We start from the raw sequence: 18698 nt of genomic DNA, 5'->3' as shown, positions 1-18698 counted from the left end.
CTAGGGTTCCAAAGTTTATAATCCTTTAAACCATCCTTATACCCAACAAAGATGCACTTTTCAGATTTACTATCCAACTTGGTTCTTTTCTCCTTTAGAACATGTACAGATTCATCACATCCAAATACCCTTAGATGTGAAAGAGGGGGTTTCTTACCAGTCCATACCTCTTGTGGAGTCTTATCCTCCAACATTGATGAAGGTGATATGTTGACCAGGTAACATGCTCTCTCCACCGCCTCTACCCACAATTCCTATCCTAACTCGGCACCACTGAGCATGGTTCTTTTCCTTTCCATCAACGTCTTGTTCATTCTTTCTGTAACTCCATTTTTCTCAAGTGTGTATGGAGTAGTCTTCTACCATGCTATACCACACTTCTTACAAAATTCTTCAAATTCCTTGCTACAAAACTCTCTACTGTTATTTGACCTCAACACCTTTATCTTCTTCTCCGTCTGGTTTTCCTCCAGAGCCTTAATTTCTTTAAACCTATCAAAGACTTTAGATTTCTTCCTAAGGAAATATATCCATGTATTTTGTCTTTTAGGTTTCTGCGAGTCTCATTTTTATGTAGATTTACTTCCGGATCCATCGCATTCAAATTCTTTTTTGATCGACGTTTCGAACCAGCAATAGTGGCTCATCTTCAGGATGTGAAAGAATTGTTTAAAGACTGGTCTTATTTCTCAAATATATGTAAGGTCAGTCTTCTTTTCCATTAAGAGCAGTCTGTGTCATTCAAATCTGCAAACTTCTATCAATATCTCCCTTCCGTATTGGGTGATTATTTTGTCTTTGAGGTTTCTGTGAGTCTCATTTTTATGTAGATTTACTTCCGGATCCATCGCATTCAAATTCTTTTTTGATCGACGTTTCGAACCAGTAACAGTGGCTCATCTTTAGGATGTGAGAGAATTGTTTAAATACTAGTCTTATTTCTCAAATATATGTAAGGTTAGTCTTCTTTTTCATTAAGAGCAGTCTGTGTCGTTCAAATCTGTGAACTTCTATCAATATTTCCCTTCCGTATTGGGTGAGTATTTTGTCTTTGAGGTTTCTGCGAGTCTCATTTTTATGTAGATTTACTTCCAGATCCATCGCATTCAAATTCTTTTTTGATCGACGTTTTGAACCAGCAACAATGGCTCATCTTCAGGATGTGAAAGAATTGTTTAAAGACTAGTCTTATTTCTCAAATATATGTAAGGTCAGTCTTCTTTTTCGTTAAGAGCAGTCTGTGTCATTCAAATCTGCGAACTTCTATAATATCTCCCTTCCGTATTGGGTGAGTATTTTGTCTTTTAGCTTTCCGCGAGTCTCATTTTTATATAGATTTACTTCCGGATCCATCGCATTCAAATTCTTTTTTGATTGACGTTTCGAACCAGCAATAGTGGCTCATCTTCAAGATGTGAAAGAATTGTTTAAAGACTGGTCTTATTTCTCAAATATATGTAAGGTCAGTCTTCTTTTTCATTAAAAGCAGTCTATGTCATTCAAATCTGTGAACTTCTATCAATATCTACCTTCCGTATTGGGTGAGTATTTTGTCTTTGAGGTTTCTGTGAGTCTCATTTTTATGTAGATTTACTTCCGGATCCATCGCATTCAAATTCTTTTTTGATCGACGTTTCGAACCAGCAATAGTGGCTCATCTTTAGGATGTGAAAGAATTGTTTAAAGACTGGTCTTATTTCTCAAATATATGTAAGGTCAATCTTCTTTTTCGTTAAGAGCAGTTTGTGTCATTCAAATTTGCGAACTTCTATCAATATCTCCCTTCCGTATTGGGTGAGTATTTTGTCTTTGAGGTTTTTGTGAGTCTCATTTTTATGTAGATTTACTTCCGGATCCATTGCATTAAAATTCTTTTTTGATCAACGTTTCGAACCAGAAATAGTGGCTCATCTTCAGGATGTGAAAGAATTGTTTAAAGACTGGTCTTATTTCTCAAATATATGTAAGGCTAGTCTTCTTTTTCGTTAAGAGAAATTTGTGTTGTTCAAATCTATTAATTTCTATCAATATCTCTCTTCTGTATTAGGTGAGTATTTTTTCTTTGAGGTTTCTGCGAGTCCCATTTTTATGTAGATTTACTTCCGGATCCATCACATTCAAATTCTTTTTTGATCGACGTTTCGAACCAGCAACAATGGCTCATCTTCAGGATGTGAAAGAATTGTTTAAAGACTGGTCTTATTTATCAAATATATGTAAGGTTAGTCTTTTTTTTCGTTAAGAGCAGTCCGTGTCGTTCAAATCTGTGAACTTCTATCAATATCTCCCTTTCTTATTGGGTGAGTATTTTGTCTTATTCCTTGAGAAGTCATCTATAAATGATACATAGTACACAGACTTACCTAGTGATGGAACCTTCACAAGTCTAAACACATCATTGTGAACAAGCTCTAATATCTATTTCGCCCTCTTATTACCAGAGGGGAAACTCACCCGATTCTGCTTCCCATATACACAATTTTCACAGAAATCAAAATCCAGAGAGCTATTACTCATAACTTCTACCATACCTTTACCATGAAGTATTCAAAGGCCCTTCTCTCCAATATGTCCAAGCCTTTGATGCCACATCATTGTCTTCTCTCCATAGACCACTATATTTTCTGCACCACTTTCAGGAACCATAGAATTGTTGCACCCATCAACAATAGTGCTACCTTGCAGTTTGTACAGAGTTCCAACCTAAACTCCCCTCATCAATACCAATGCTCCTCAAACCATGTTGCAGGTATCCTTCTCGAACACTATTTTTACACCTGCATCATACAACTTGCTTACAAAAATTAAATTTCTAGCCAATGTAGGAATATGCAGAACACCTGGAAGTGTTCTAACCCTTCCACCTTACAACTTCAACTTTACTTTTCCGCGACCAACAATTATAGCCTTCCTATCATCCCCTAAGAAGAGATCACACCATCGTATTTCTCATACTCGCAGAACCACTCTCTATGGGGAGTGAAGTGAAAGGATGCACCTAAGTCAATCAACCATGCCTCATGATCTACATGTGTTCTTGAAGAATTCAAATACACATCCCCACCTTCATCTGAGGTGGTTTTCTCCTCTGTAGAAGGAGCATCAACATATACCATTCCTTTTTCAGGAGATTTAGATTTATAGTCCCTTTTTTAGTGCCCTTCCTTTTCGCATTTCCAACAAACCATCTTTACAGGTTTTCCTAGAGATTTACATCTCCCACTCAATAACTTATTTTTTGTTTTTGTTTTGGGACCATCCTCATAGAGACAAGTTATCACCATTCTGGCTCTCCATATTTTTCCATCGCATCTCCTCCGTCAGCAATGATGAGACTATTTCACCAAACTGCAAGGTAGTTGCATCGCTACCTATTGCAATAACCAGGCTATCCCATGAATATCGTAGAGAACACAACAAACTGATGCACTTATCTTCATCAAAATTTTTAATATCAACAGATAGTAATTGACTTACCACAGTATTAAATGCGTTCAGATGCTCTGTCACCGAGTCTCCATATTTCATCCTCAAGTTATATAGATTATTCTGTAGGAACAGTTTATTCACCAGAGACTTATATTGCTACAAAGTCCCTAACTTTCCCCACAAAGCCTTAGTCGTAGCTTCCCCTAATACATTCAACAATACTGAATTTGAGACACACAATCGTATTGTGCTCTTTTCCTTCCAATCCAACTTCTTCCATTCGTCATTGGACACTCCCGTTGGTTTAGTACCCGGATCTACTGCGATCCACTGATCTTTATCCACCAATAGATCCTCCATCTTCAATTTCCACAACTTAAAACTCTGACCATTAGATGTCTTGATCTCTATCTTCCCACTACTCGCCATCTTCTTTCACCACTAGAATCAATCTCATAGATCTCCCACTGAACAGGGTCTACTATAGGCCCGAGTGAAACCCCTCAGCAACAAAGGCATCCCCTTGAAGCCAAAACAACTCTGATACCAAATGTAGGTTTTAACCCTATACAGAAATTACCTCCATACGAGTTCTAACAAAAGAAATTAAACAATGCGAGAGCATAATACATAAAACACGTATACACAAAGGTTTGCCCCTGGATCCCAAAATCGGGACTACAAGCTTGATTTTTCATAATATTCCTTTCAATGTTACAATACATATTTATACATGTCGAAGCATCCAATACCATGGACTGAAAACCATCGCGTCCAAAACCATGTGCGAAAACCATGCACAAAACCATAGGTAGGTCCACCCAACCTAATATAGGGTCCAAAAAAAGTTGCCCCAGGGCGCTGCCCTGGACGTCGTAGAGGAGGGCTAACTGCCCCCCTCAAACCCCCCTTTGACCCCCCTGTTGTACAGTCGACACAATGAAGGGGGGGCTCCGCCCCCCCTCTAACCCCCCCGTAAACTACATGGGCTAGTCATGGAAAGAATATAGCACAACCCAACAGGATTTGAATTCAAATTACACTACAAATATAACATCCTACTCTGCATTCGAACACTTTTGTTCCTGAGAAATTTCCTTCAACTTTTGCGCTTTAGTTTGTGCCAAGAGAATTGTTGTATGTTTGCAAAATATTGGGAAATACTTCGAGAGAAGATTTCATAGCCAGGATTCAGGGATTTAACTTATTGGCAACGTGAGAGATTCCTGGAGAGAATTACTACAACCCAACTTGAGACGACCCAACCTGTGCCTACAAGTTTTGCTAGTACAACACCTAGGTTGCCGAGACCTAAAACATTTGCTTCTGTGGTAAGAGAAAAGAAGCAGAAGAAGCCCCAACAGGTGCCGGTGTGGAAATCACTGTGAAAAAATCCAATAGAGGTTAGCCAAAAGGGCAAGATGGATAGAACGAAGCAGCTGATGGAACCTTTAGACCTAGATGAGGACGAGCTAACCATGGAAATTGAGGAAATCGATGCAGATGAAGATGTTTAAATTACTTGGATACCGCCTTATATACCGTTGAGGAAACCCATGGCCAAAGTTCCTAAAGACCCGGATTCAGCAAAGTTCGTGATCTCCACACCATTGCTATTGGAGAATGTACCTTTCAAGGGAAATCTATTGGCCTGAATACTATACTTAAAAATGGAGGACTGGGACCTAAGGGATCACGCAAACTTCACAAAGTTGTAACTAAGAAAATACCTGAAGAAGGTATACTACAAGGAGTCATTTGTTATACGACTTGAACCCATGAAGTGGGTGGCCAGAGTTGAGTGCACGGGACTGCACAATATGTTGTGGGTGCCACATTTTATCCAAAGCACCCTTAATACTCTTTGTGTGCGTCAATTATTGACGTTGGTTCATGATGGGTGCCTTTGCTTGGGAGGGCCCATTCGTATCACTGATATGTCGATTCATAGGATAACGTTGTTGCCATATCAAGGAGTAGACCTTGGGTATGCTTTCCTAGGAAAATCATAGGAGAAGAAGTTGGAAGATCAAAAGAAGAATGAATTTGGACTGGTGAAGAAGTTGTGTGACTATGCAATTAATTCCATATCAGATGGCGCAGTGTAGTTCACTGCACAAAATTTGACTAGGAAAATCATGCAGAAGTGTCACGTTGATGAAGTGACAGCGTTAGAGGTATCTATGGATGCATATTGCGCCAAGGGAGTCCAATATAAATGGGCTAAATATTTATGCCATGAGTTTTTGTAAGATTTTTGAGAGGCCTAGGACAAGGGAAAAGTGTTCCACTATGCGTGGTTGCTTCTATTGATCGCACTAGTGGCATGGAGGACACTTGTGGAAAGCCAATTCCCACAACATGATCTAGATCTATGTGAGGCCGCGAGATTGAGTCATTGTGGGTGACAAAGGACCCTAAGCGTGTTATGGAGACTAAAATATTTTGGGTTCTATTTGAATTAGAGTTGAGGATGGTGATTAACCAATGACCACGGTTATCACCAACCTTGAATGCCCAATATGTGAATGTCGCTGATTTCAAGGCAGATTTTCATAATCTATTTATTTGCGTGAAGAAGATGTCATGGGTAGATGGAAAAGGTTTCCATACTTGGTCACCAAATATGACATTATGAAGGTCATCAATAAATGGCCAAGCAACTGGCTCACCCCATCTCATGCGGTTGCAGGAAGCAGTAAGGCTACCGAAGGTGAAGCAGAGAAAACAACAACTACAATGGCAGTACTGAAAGAGAAGAAGAAGGAAGCATAGAAGGCTTCCATGAAGGAAAGGGCCATGCAATAGAATGAGGCTTCTACAAATGATAGGGAAGTGCTGAAAGAGAATGTCTCTACCAAAGAGATAGAAGTGCAAAAGGATAAATTTTCCACCACGTCGTAGGCCACTATTGACCTCAACAAATCTGAAATGGAGTGCACCAATGAAGAGGTCAAGATGGAGGGTGAAGACAAAGGGGGTGCAGGCTTGGTGTCCCCCTTGATTGTCAAAAAGAGGCAAAAGCAAAGCTCCATGGGACTGCACAAGAAACCGAAGTTTGACAAGTTTTCTAGCACGATCCCTTTGGTTCTCATGGTGGGGGATCTATACGAGATCAGTGATGTAGTCCAAGATGCAATGAAGAATATTTGGAGCCACATTATGACCAGTACCATCAAACACTAGACAAGGTGCAGCAAGGCCTGAGGGAATTGTAGGTCTAGACAGGGATTATTCAAGTGAGCAATGGAAAAGAGAACCTAAAGCAAGCCATACTGAAGCAGGCGAGCAGGTTAGCCTTAGCAATAGAAACGACCACAGACCTCCACACAATGTAGTCACTGGAGGGATACCTGCATGTTGAGACTTCAGTAGAAAAGGCGTGCATATTTCATTTAAAGGATTTGAGTTTGAACCTTACGACGATCCCTATTCAGACATTGCATGAACTGCATCAAGGAGTATCAGATGAGGTTAGAGTTCGAGAACAATGAGCATTACTAGTTATCAACGAAGTAAAATCCAACAACCAACAGATGTTCGAGGAAAAGGCACAGGCCCTTAAGGAACGTGAAGAAGTTATTGCGCGTAGTCAAGAGCTAGAAGCAACAATAGTACAGGTCTGCAGTGAGCTTCCCATGTTCTAGATTCCAGCAAAAGTGACCTCTGCTGAAAAGATACAAAAGCTACATGCCGCTATAAAAGATTTGAAGGGGGATATTGGAAAAGTTTGATTTGAGCTACATCTACAAATATCTGAGCTCCAATGCAAGCTGCATCCAACCAATCCTCCGAAATTTAGAGAGAAACATGAAGATGCTATTAAATAAGAGATAACTACACTAGAAGTTGCAGTCAAGGACTTCACCTAGTTGTTTGAACAAGCCATGGAATTTTGGACCTCACTGTAGGAGGATCCAACATTGTAGAAAATCAAAGAATATATCAGAGAAAAGCAAAGGTAGTTCGATGAGATCAAGGCTACAGTGTGGACCTTAGTACCAATGCAAAGGTTCACCGACTGCCGGAGGGGAAGTTCATCTAGACTGAGATCAATGAGTTGTGTCGGAAGGAATCCATAATATTATTAAGGTTATAACCCTAGGCATATGAGGCCAACCATTTGACACAGACAGTGTAGAGCAAGATGAAGGCTATGTAATAGACACATAGAAGCATGGGCCTTGTAGTTGAAGGTCCTACTATAGAGAAATTGGTTGAGGAGGTTCGTCAAGCCACTATGCAGGGAACATCAGATCCTCAAACATTGAAGACAAGGTTCAATGGTCCGTAGGCAAAGATCGAGGCAACACTAGCAAAGTGACTCAGGAGGAGTCACGATTTTGTGTTGGGGGGTTATTGGGATAGGGTCTCCTGGGGTCAATTTTGTAAAATGTTTTTTTATTATTGTAAAGTATCTGGATTTTGAGGAGCAGAGTTCACAGGTTGATAGGAGTCAAAGGGGCTTTAGGAAGGTCAAAGTCCCTTAGTTGGTTAGGAGTTAAGTTATTTTGTGACCCGCCCATGGTTCACAGACCATGGTATTTTATTAGAAGATGATATAAAAAAGAGTCATAGAGAGTCATGAAAAGAAAAATCCATCTATGTGTGAATGATCTAAGAAAGAAGTTTGTATTCTTTACTTGGGTGAAGGGGAAGGCTCCTGCAGCTGTGTGCGCAGAGGCCTTGGTAAGTCCACAGCTAAGTGTGTGGGCCCCTGTAGCTGTGTGCATAGGGTAGAAAGAGTCTGTAATTGAAGATCTAAGCATATTAAAGGTTGTTTTGGAGCATTATCTGCGTTTTTATGTGTTATTGTTTACTTTTGAATTATTGTATATTCACGTTGTTTACTGCAATTTATCATGAAAAGTGCTTAATAGATGCATAGAAAGGGTAGATCTATTTGTTTACATGTTGTTATGAATGTTTAAAACAATCAACGAAGAGTTTGAATATGTTATCTGTTAGTTATTGTAGTTTCTGGGTTTTAAGGGTTCATTAGGGGAATTTTGAGGTCTAAAATGGGCCTCCTAAGAAAAATGTACAACGAAAATAAACTTTATAAGAACCAGTAGGATTCAAGATGATGATTTTAACCATGGGGGATGATTCACCATTTTTGTAGTAAAAAAGTATAAAGTTTAAAAAATAATAAAACTACTTTTTCAACTCGTATTTTCAACTTATCTCCCTAAGCTTTTACTCAAATTTCGAGCGAGAGTACTTGTTGGATGCAAAATTTAATTTATCATCCAAGGAGTACCCATGTTTCATACTTTTCATGGACCCTGCTACATGAAAAATGAGAACTACATGAAAAATGTGATTGCAATCACATTTTTTCATGTATTTCTCATTTTTTGTGTAGCATGACCCATTGGAAGTATAAAATGTGGTTACTATTTGGATGAGGAATCAAATTCTACATCCAATGAGTGTTTCAGCTCGAAATTTGAATAAACCCAAAGGAAAATAAGTTGAAAATATGAGTTGAAAAAATAGTTTTTTATTGTTTCCCTCTTAAATTTGATGATGTAATCTAATCTTATTTTATTATTTCCAATATTATTTTATAATTTCCTTAGAAGTCCCATTTTAGACCTCAAATATCACCTAATGATGGTTCACAAAGGTTAGAATAAATCCCTATGAGGGACAAAAACACATCACATAGTCCTTTGGATGCAGAAGCCTAGTTCTGGCATCCCCCAATACTGCCTCGGGTGAGACTACAACCTGCGCTATGCGAGTTCTTGCCAAAAGGGCTGGCAGTGTATGGTTTTGTTGGTTATCACAACTAAGTCTTAACATGCTTCTATGCTCCCTTAAGCGAACACACTAGTTCCTCCAATAGTTGAATTAGTTTAACTGAAAATAACCTGAGATAACTGACTTTTATTGCTATAGATTAGTAATCACACATGCTTAACTGAAGTCTAACTCATCCAACTCAAAATTACATGATTAAATTGGGTGACACAAGCCATGTTTGTCTGTTGATGTGGAAATTCAATTTTTCTCAATTTAATCAATGAAACATCAAATTGAGAATTTCTTGCTGCACTTTAAAAAAAAAGATGACGCTTCGGTTTTCTTCCAAATGAGACTTCAAAACTTAGAGAATATACATGGAATGACTCTTACTACTAGTGATGACAACATGGAAGGTCAAAGTAGGCTCCAATATTTAGATGTAGGCCAAAATTTTGGAGGGTACTGTAGTCACGACAACAGATGGGTTGAATTCCCATGGATTCTTATAGAGAATGGCTTTCAATGAAGAGCATTCATTGGGAGAGGTGACTCATCTGTCTAATTTGCATGCTTTACGTTTTTATTTAGTAAATTTAGTAGTTTAAATTTTGTGGGTGTGTGGGGGATGGAGTAAGCAACTAGATTGATAAAATTACAAAAATAGACTACTTCAAGCCCTTTATATAGGTTGACATGGGACACATGTGAGTATTGGCTTGGTGATAAACTCCATATGATTTCGTTCTTATGTGAATGGGATGTAGGGTTGGACATGTGGTTTGCAAACAAGGCACGATGACTCATTGGGCATGATAGGATTCATATATGGTGGCTGGGTGATGAGTATAGATGATGTAGTAGACATGTGGGTTTGTTGGCTAGGTTGGGAGCCATGTGCTAAGCTTTCACATGGCTGGCCAATAGGATCTTGAAAATCATAAATTTGTGCAAGGCATTCTAGGAGGTGACGCATGGCATTAGCTGCATGAATTGGAAGTGTTATCATGATTGTAGCTTTAGTAAGTGAAATAGTCTAAACCGTCAGATGAGAGGAGCTTTCTTCCATTGAATCTGCATTCATGCAAGTTGTGTAGGGGATGGACAACATTAGGGTGACTTGACAAGGCTAGGTGGAATATGATTAGATGGGGTGCGTTGATGTGGTTTTTGAGCGTACAAAGGGTCAACGCAGAGGTGATTGAGTGATGTGGCGTGTAGTAGCCGACTGGGAGGATGGCACATGAGTGATGTGGATGGGACACTCGACAACGTTTCACAGAGGGTAGGATAAAAATTTTGAAACCTTCCGAGGCATGTGGGAAGGATGTGGTTCCAACATGTGGCCTCCTCCACTTGACCTTAAACCATTATCGTCAGTGAAACTTGGTGGCATGGGATGCTATGCATTGTCTGATCTTGTGGGCACCTCTGCCATTAGATTTGGGCAACACACACCTTCCATCGACACCTTCTTCTTGTCAACCCGTTTTCTTAGCTGTGACCCAACACATCTATGACAAGTGTGCCCTCCAATTCCACTAGATCGTGCACCCTAATCGTGTGCATACACTCGCTTCTAGTTCTTGCAGATCATAGCATTATGACATTGTTCCCTGGTGACGCTAAAAGGACGTTGGCCTATCAACATTTCCCACAATGGTTCTAGTCTTGGTTTATCCTAACAAATATTTCTAGTTCTTGCATTGGCTTATGACTAGGTCTCGTTATTTTAATACTACCTTTGCAGAATTTGACACCAACATTGGCTCCATGGGGACAATATTCCCCTATGGATTGTTAAAAACTTTATAGTTCCGGTGCCTTCGTGTCATTAGGTTATGGAATCTATCCCTTAAGAGTTGTGTCTACTTATTCTAATGGTTTATTGAGAAAATTCAAATAATAACTAAAGATTATATATATATTTTTTACTACATAAACTTCTCAGGTGAAGAAATCCTTTAGGAACTTGCCATTGACAGGGCTCCCAAGGAAATATCCACAACTATCTCTAGCTAATAAGTATTATTGTCAAGTACTTCTTGTACTCAAAAAGGTTAAACCCATATATTGTGAAATTTTACATGCTTTCCTTTGTTAGCTCGGATTGAGTCCTATTTTGGTACAAGGTCTCCAACTTGTAGGTCACATTCCTTTTCCTTTCTATTGAAGATATCTTTTACTCTTTGCTAGTGGGTTTCAACTTTACTCAAGGACTCTTCTATTTGATGTTGAATTTCTATGATCTGATAAATCCTTTTTCTCATCAGAATAATGTCTAGTGTCTCATATTGTAGCAACTTCATTACTGGTATAATAAGGTTCATAGGAAAACCACATCCATCTCATACATAATTGATATGGGGAAGTGTTGATAACTCTTTTGGTACCGATTCTATTTACCCATAAAGCGTAATTACAATTCACATCCCAATTATTTTTATTATTATCTAGCATCCATTTAATAATTCTTATCAAATTCTTGTTATGTAATGCAAAAAATCTATATTGTAGCCTTGAAAAAACTTCATGGCTTTGAAATATTTGAAAGCCTAAGCATTATCTGTGGCTATCATTTTGGGGCATCCAAATCTTCAGAGAATGTTTTCCTCCAAGAAAGCTATGATAACCTTCTCATTGACTTTGCGAGTTGGAATAGCTTCCACCCACTTGGTAAAATAATCAATGGCCATGAGAATGTATTTGTGCTATCCACTTGAATTCATATGTATCTCTTTGATGGAATCCAATCCCCATTGCTGGAAAGGAGTTTGAACTTCTATCGACTTCAATTGATGAGGTTGTAGCGTTTGTTTCCCTACAAAAATCTAACATTCTAGATATGATCAAACATCGAAATTAGTATCCTTTAACAAAGAAGGCTAATAGTATCCTTCTCTTAGAATCGTGTGGGTTGTGACCTTCCTAGCATGATGTCCTCTACATATACCTCAGTGGAATTTTGAGATCATCTCTGGTACTTGGTCTTCAGTAATCCAAGTAAGAAGTATGGTAGCATGATCCTTCCACTACAAAGCTTAATCCAAAATGTAGTATTTTATTGCTTTCAATTTCAAAGATCTACATTTGGCCTTAGAGATTTCAGGTGGACATTCCAAATTCTATGGGAAGAGCGTGATGCCTTGATACAGTGGAGAATTTTAGAACTTTGAAATTTCCTTTAGAAAGGGTTCTTGTGGATTCCTTTTGTCTAGTAGGAATGGTTTTTGTGGATTCCTTTCTACAATAAAGAGAGGTTCTTGTGGATTTTCCTTTTTGTAGATATTGCAAAGATATTTGTTGGTGCACATTTCCAATGAAACATGATTTGACACAGTAAAGAATATGGCTAACCCTTGGCCCTTGATCAACTTAGTAGGCTTAATCTCAAAATCACATTCTTGTATCTTTGTTATCCATTTGCCTCATCAACCATTGTTATTGGGCTGAATAAGTGTTTCTTTCACTACTATAGATGGAACATATGCTATTAGCCTAGAGTGTGGCACATATTCTTGGATCAGCTTGAATGAATTTACCATAGCATAGGTATGCTTCTCCAAGATAATGTATTTAAACTCTACATCTCTTAAGGCATGACTAAAAAGTGTTGTAGGTTGGTCATACCCTGTTGGAAAAATGCAATATGGAAACTATTAATTTGGATTTTAATTATTCCTTAATACTTACTTGTGAAATTTATTTATCCTATTTTGTTTCATTATTATATATTTTCATGAAACAAATATCAAGATAAAAATAGAAAGAACAATGAGCAGAGATATTTGGCTCCAAGCTAGGGAAATACCCCTCTAAGGGGAAAACCTAGAAAAAACTCTTCTTTTCTTGTATAATTTTATTTAAATGAGACAATAAAGACCCAAACCATAGACCAAGTTCTCCTTCTAGCAACAAGTAATCCCTCCAAATAGAACTTCTAGCTAGGTCAAAGGTCACATCAGGTAGTCCAGAGACAAGCTCTTCTTGTATTACACCGACCTCACAATTTCATCCTCCTGCAATAGAATTTTAGCCCCTTTGAAACAAAATTTTAGACCTACAACCACTGCAGAATTTTTGGCCCCTACAACTACTCTATAAACCAAAACGTGTGAGATAAAAGTGCCCAAAATTTGTGTTCTTTTCTTAGCTAAGGTTTCTCCTTTCTTCCCTTATCCTTCGCTCTTCGTTTTCCTTATTATTATAGCATATTGAGCTAGTTGATGTGTGTCCCAAATGAGGTTGAAGTGCTTCTATGTGGCTCGAATACCCATTTTTGGGTCAACTTGTCTCTTCTAGGGCAGACTTGTGTTAGGAGTCTTTGAGGATTTTCTAGACTAAGATAAATTCTTTTACAAGGTACATTTTGCCGGAAGGTTCTTATAAACATGATGTTGACTCTCTTGACTCACGACAGTAATTCCTATGACCTAGCAAACCATAGAAGCATGAAGAACATGATTTTACCTAGAAAACCATTAATAAAGGGCATGAAACCCATGCATTAAAATAATTACTTTTTCCTTTCTTCTTTTTGTTTGTTACATAAGATACATATTGAAATGAGTACAATAAAATTATAAAGATTGAAACCAATTGCATTTCCAACACTCCCTATTAACTAGGGATGTATTCATAATTGTACAACATCATTCTCAAATTGAAGAGCTCTCATAAGAAGAGTTGGTTTGATAAGCCAATTGTAATCATACACATTAGGACCATCACTGTATGTTGAGGCCTAACTATATAAGCTCAAATTCATTCAAGAGAATTATGCTTGGAGGCTTTACGTGTGATACTGTACTACCTCCATAAGGTACATACCCCATATGGATGTTATCAAGGTATGTTCTTTTAGGATTATTTTTATCTTGGATTCACAATCCTCAAGGAAATTATGTCCTCTTTTACCACTCTTATCTCTGATTCTTGTCCCATCCTCAAAGAGTGTCAGTACCTTTCCTTTATTTGATGCTTTATCCTCAAGGAAACCATAGATTCTTATCCAATCCTTCACCATTATCTCTTCAGGGCCTTCACTTAGACTTACAACTGTTAGTCCTGGTCAAGTTCTCGACACATGAAGTAGATAATGCACAAGTGATGTCCAACATCACTCCCTCTCTTTCTGGGAAAACTATTATTCCTAAAGAATGCTAGCCCTCTAGGTCTGGAAGCTACCCTAGAAACAATAGTTTAAAGCAATTCAATGATTTCTTCTATGTGCAACATATAAGAGAAAGATAATGGAACCAACCTGGAACTTCCGCTTAATCCTTTGCTTGATCTCTCTCCCCTTTGAAAGATCCTGCAACTCCTCCCCGTACTTAACATGCTTGGAAAGTACCTACACAAGTACAACAACAAAGAAATAACAAAGCATCGTGATCTATTACAACATAAACATTACAGAATCAGATATATAATGAACAAATGATAGCATTTACAAATGATAAAATTCACAATTGCACAATCATATGGAAGAAAACTTGAAGAGCTTTGTTAATAGAAGGGAGAATTACAACCCAGTTGTCTAATCTAGCATCATCCTCCCAACTTCAATCCTTCTTCACCTCATGAAATAGCAAGATCACACCAACAATACAATGCTCTTTCCTCAACTACAAACTATTAGCACTTACTTGCAATTCACAACATTCCAGCCTCTAGATATATTAGATGAGGGATCCATTTATAGATGTGTGCAAGGGTGTGAGTCATCCATGGGGTTTGATTAGTGTCATTCCACTTGTTATAGTTGATTCCATAAGAGATGGGATTGGATATTTTCTTAGATCCCTTACTCATCCTTGGGCGAATTCAGAGAGGCAAGTGGCACAAGAGAAGTTTCTAGAAGATTCCATGAGCAACCACCTAGAAAATTGTCTCATACATTTGTCCATCCTTGCCCATCACACCCTATAGAAGGCATAATTAGTATGCATCACACCCTGGCAGTGTACCAATTAGTATGCATCACATTTTTCCAGTGGAGCAGTTAGTATGGTTCAATTTAGGCAATTTCTGGATGGTTTATCAGATGGAACTTTTAGGGAATGATGTATTCAGATGGCTATGTTCCTTTAGGGTATGAAACAACTCTTTTAGGGTTTGATGAGCCCTAATAAATCGACATATAAGTTTGGGGTTGATGTGCCCAAATATGTATATAACAGTTGCCCCATAAAGCATGAAGTCGTAAATATTGATGTTGGGTGAAATGATTTATCATGAGGATCCGAAGTTTCAAACTGGAATGTGATCTAGCTAAGGGAGGCATTCCCATGCTCAGCTTTATAAATTCATTTCATGTACATAGATCAGATAGTTGTCTACAGATACATACTGGTGATTCTTCAGATATAGAGTCATCATCCATGGTTAGGATGACCATTTGTGTAGAGCCTTTGTACATTTGATGTTTTTATGTCCCTGAATATATCGCAGCTCGGATGGATGAAACTAGATCCAGGGTCTTCAAACTCGTTCAATCTTCGCTCGATGTACAAGTCAATCCATGTGAAGAGATGTTATGAAGTCGAACATGGAAAGACATCGCCTGATTACCAGCCAATGATGTGAGTTGTTAACAGACGCGAGAGGAATCACCGATAATGATAATGACCCTCAAGGTACTACAGTACAATTCACGTGGTGTGAATATATGATCCGATGTCAAACACCATGCAAAATCTTTTGGTTGAATGCCATTGATGTCAACCTGTCACTGGAAGTGAGAAACTTTCCATTGATGTATGCAAGCTTCAAAGCACTGAAAGGGGTGTTTCTAAATCAACTTCTTGGATAATGAGCTGATGTCGACAAGAAGTGACTCGTCGTAGGAGGGCCTTGATGTATCCCACATCTACGAAAAAAAACGAAGCAAATGATTTTTGGAGGTGAAAATGAACTGATGACACAAGGTTCAGGAATGCTGGTAATGAAAAAGTGAAGGTTGGAGGTATTGCAGTGGATGAGAAATTAACTGGATTGTGGTTTCTCAACTGAATGACTTCTCTTGAACATGTCGGCAACACTGAGATGAATTGGTAGCGTTAACCCCAAAAGATGGATGGTATGAAATACCAATGGTGAGATGAACGGTGAACGGAATAACCCAACCCAACTCAATAACGGTGATGAAGTGAAAGTGTCATGTTCAAGAGTGACTTGCTACCATAAATTCTTTAAGTTTTTTCCCTTTTTCCCCAGTCATTTCCAACTAGTACCTCTTTATTTTTGTCAAGCTTGAGGAGGATAACATATGCTTGTTCTATAAATCACCCATTGGGAAAACCTATCGCTATTTAATGTTTTAACAAGTCTAGTGATAGTGAAACTCGGTCTCGTCTAGATGGACAAGTTTGTTGCTATTGTTTTAATGAGTTTAACGACAAGGATAACTCGGTCCTTTTCATGTTTAGAGAGTTTGAAAAGGGACGAAAAGAAAATTCCATAAGTTCTTTTTCGTAAAATAATCCCTTAGGTTTGAAAAAAGATAAAATAATACAAGAGGGATGACATTTCCAATACATCAACGAGCTGGAAAAGACAAGCGCTCAATAATATTTTCATATTTAACGAGTCTGAAAAGGGTTTAAAGAGGACTCTATTTTGAGGAACGAGTGATGTTTAGGGTAGCAACTGGTTCCGGTGATTTTGGAACTTCTCAAAACATGTTGATTTCTATGAAGAGGCTAGCTAATAAGACCACTCATTGCAACTGTTCCTAAAAAAGGGTAAAACAACCAAGTGGAAGCGCATGATCAACCAAAGGGATGGTGGTGATGGGATGTACACAACCAAGGCTCAAAAGGCTGATAGAATGGAAATCACAAGGGTTTTAAATATTGAAAATGGGTTCATTTTTAGACAAGCTTGAACCATGGGGAACTATGCTTGGATTCGGTTTCATGTTTACACAAGATTGAAGTGAACAGACTATGCTTGGCTTCAGTTTCTTTTTTACACAAGCTTAAAATAGAAAAATATGCTTGAAAAAATGGTTTACATGCCCCTAGCATGATGAAAAGGAGAGTCTCTTGTAACTAGATGGAAGTCACTGTGGTGAGGTAGGACGGTTATCCAACACCTCTTTGGTTTCGTCCAGATAGACAAAGATGAATGGTGTGATAGACCAATCACATAACCTACAGGGAAACTTATCTTTACCATTAGGTGCATGCCCCCCAAGCTTCATTACATTCACCAGACTACTCATGGGTATCAGGTGGATGGAATGAAGGTTCGAGTGATATTGTTGATGTAAATGGACCTTTTAGGGATGATGATTGACTTGGAGCTACGTTTGTACTGGGAAATGAAAGCTGGTCAACAGTGACTATTTTGCCTTCATGCAGGAAACATATCACTCGGAAGAGTGTTGAAAAAATAGCTTCCATGTTATAAACATAGTCACGCCGAAGAATTAGGTTGTAGCCTAAAGGTCCTAGGACTACCATCACGTTCAGATGAACAATTTTCCTTCCCAATGTAATAGGTAACTTAGGAAGGATCCCTAACAGTTGACTGGTTCCTTTGTTAAAGCCTAACCGATTTTGCGTAACGGGCATAAGTGGTGGCAAACCAAGCGCTTTCCAAGTAGTTGAGGAAAGGATACTCACTGATGCACCTTCATCTATAATAGTGCCAGACACAATCATTTTAACCCCTTGAGTTACGAGAACTGGAGGGTTTTCCTCATGTCTTGGTGGAACAGGCAGATTGCCCCCAAGTTCGTTAGAATCTGAAGTAACAAAAAGAACTTGAACAATATCATTTTCACTCTCTTCGGGAAAGGTACGATTAGCTGAAGGTGAAATTGGGTCAACTTTTACCTTAGCCTATTCAATTTGGTCGGGTATAGACTCATAAGATTCACTTTCAGAGAGAGTGTTTCCACTGACGGTTGATTTAAATCAGTTGGTTTTTCAACTAGTGAAGGACTTAGGGAGAGTTTCTTGTAACCAGATGGAAGTCACTGCAGTGAAGCAGGACGGTTATCCAACACTCTTTTGGCTTCATCCAAAAAGGGACAAAGGTGAAGGGAATGATTACCTTCACATAACCTACATGGAATCTTTACCTTTCCCTTCTATCCATGAACTTTACTATCACTAGTTGATGGTATGTTACCAACATGATCTGTAGAGGTTGATGACACGGAATGGTGTGAACGGGAAGACCATTCTTTCAAGATCAGAGGAAAGAAAGGACAATGTCGGTGAAAATGGTCTCCTGCACAAATTATGCATGGATATTTGGCTTTGGGAAGCTTAATGGACCGATTTTTATCAGATGATGCATTCAAAGCAATAGTTGCATGTTTGCCCCCTTTCTGAATTGGTTTCTTCTTCTTCTCCTTCCCTTTCTTCTTCTTCTCAGCTACCTCGTTACTAGTATCACTACTTTCACCAAGCGAAGAGGAAGAAGGGGAAGGAGAAATAAATGAGGAAGAAGGCGAAGGGTCAACTTTAGGATCGACTGGAGGTTGATTTTGTTCAGTTGAAGGT

The sequence above is a fragment of the Pinus tabuliformis genome, chromosome 6, assembly GCF_031772625.1.
Source record: "Pinus tabuliformis cultivar Carrire ecotype Pingquan chromosome 6, CPIR1, whole genome shotgun sequence".
NCBI classification, from domain to species: Eukaryota; Viridiplantae; Streptophyta; class Pinopsida; order Pinales; family Pinaceae; genus Pinus; species Pinus tabuliformis.
The sequence above is the reverse complement of the archived record's forward strand: the minus strand, read 5'-3'. Positions refer to the sequence as shown.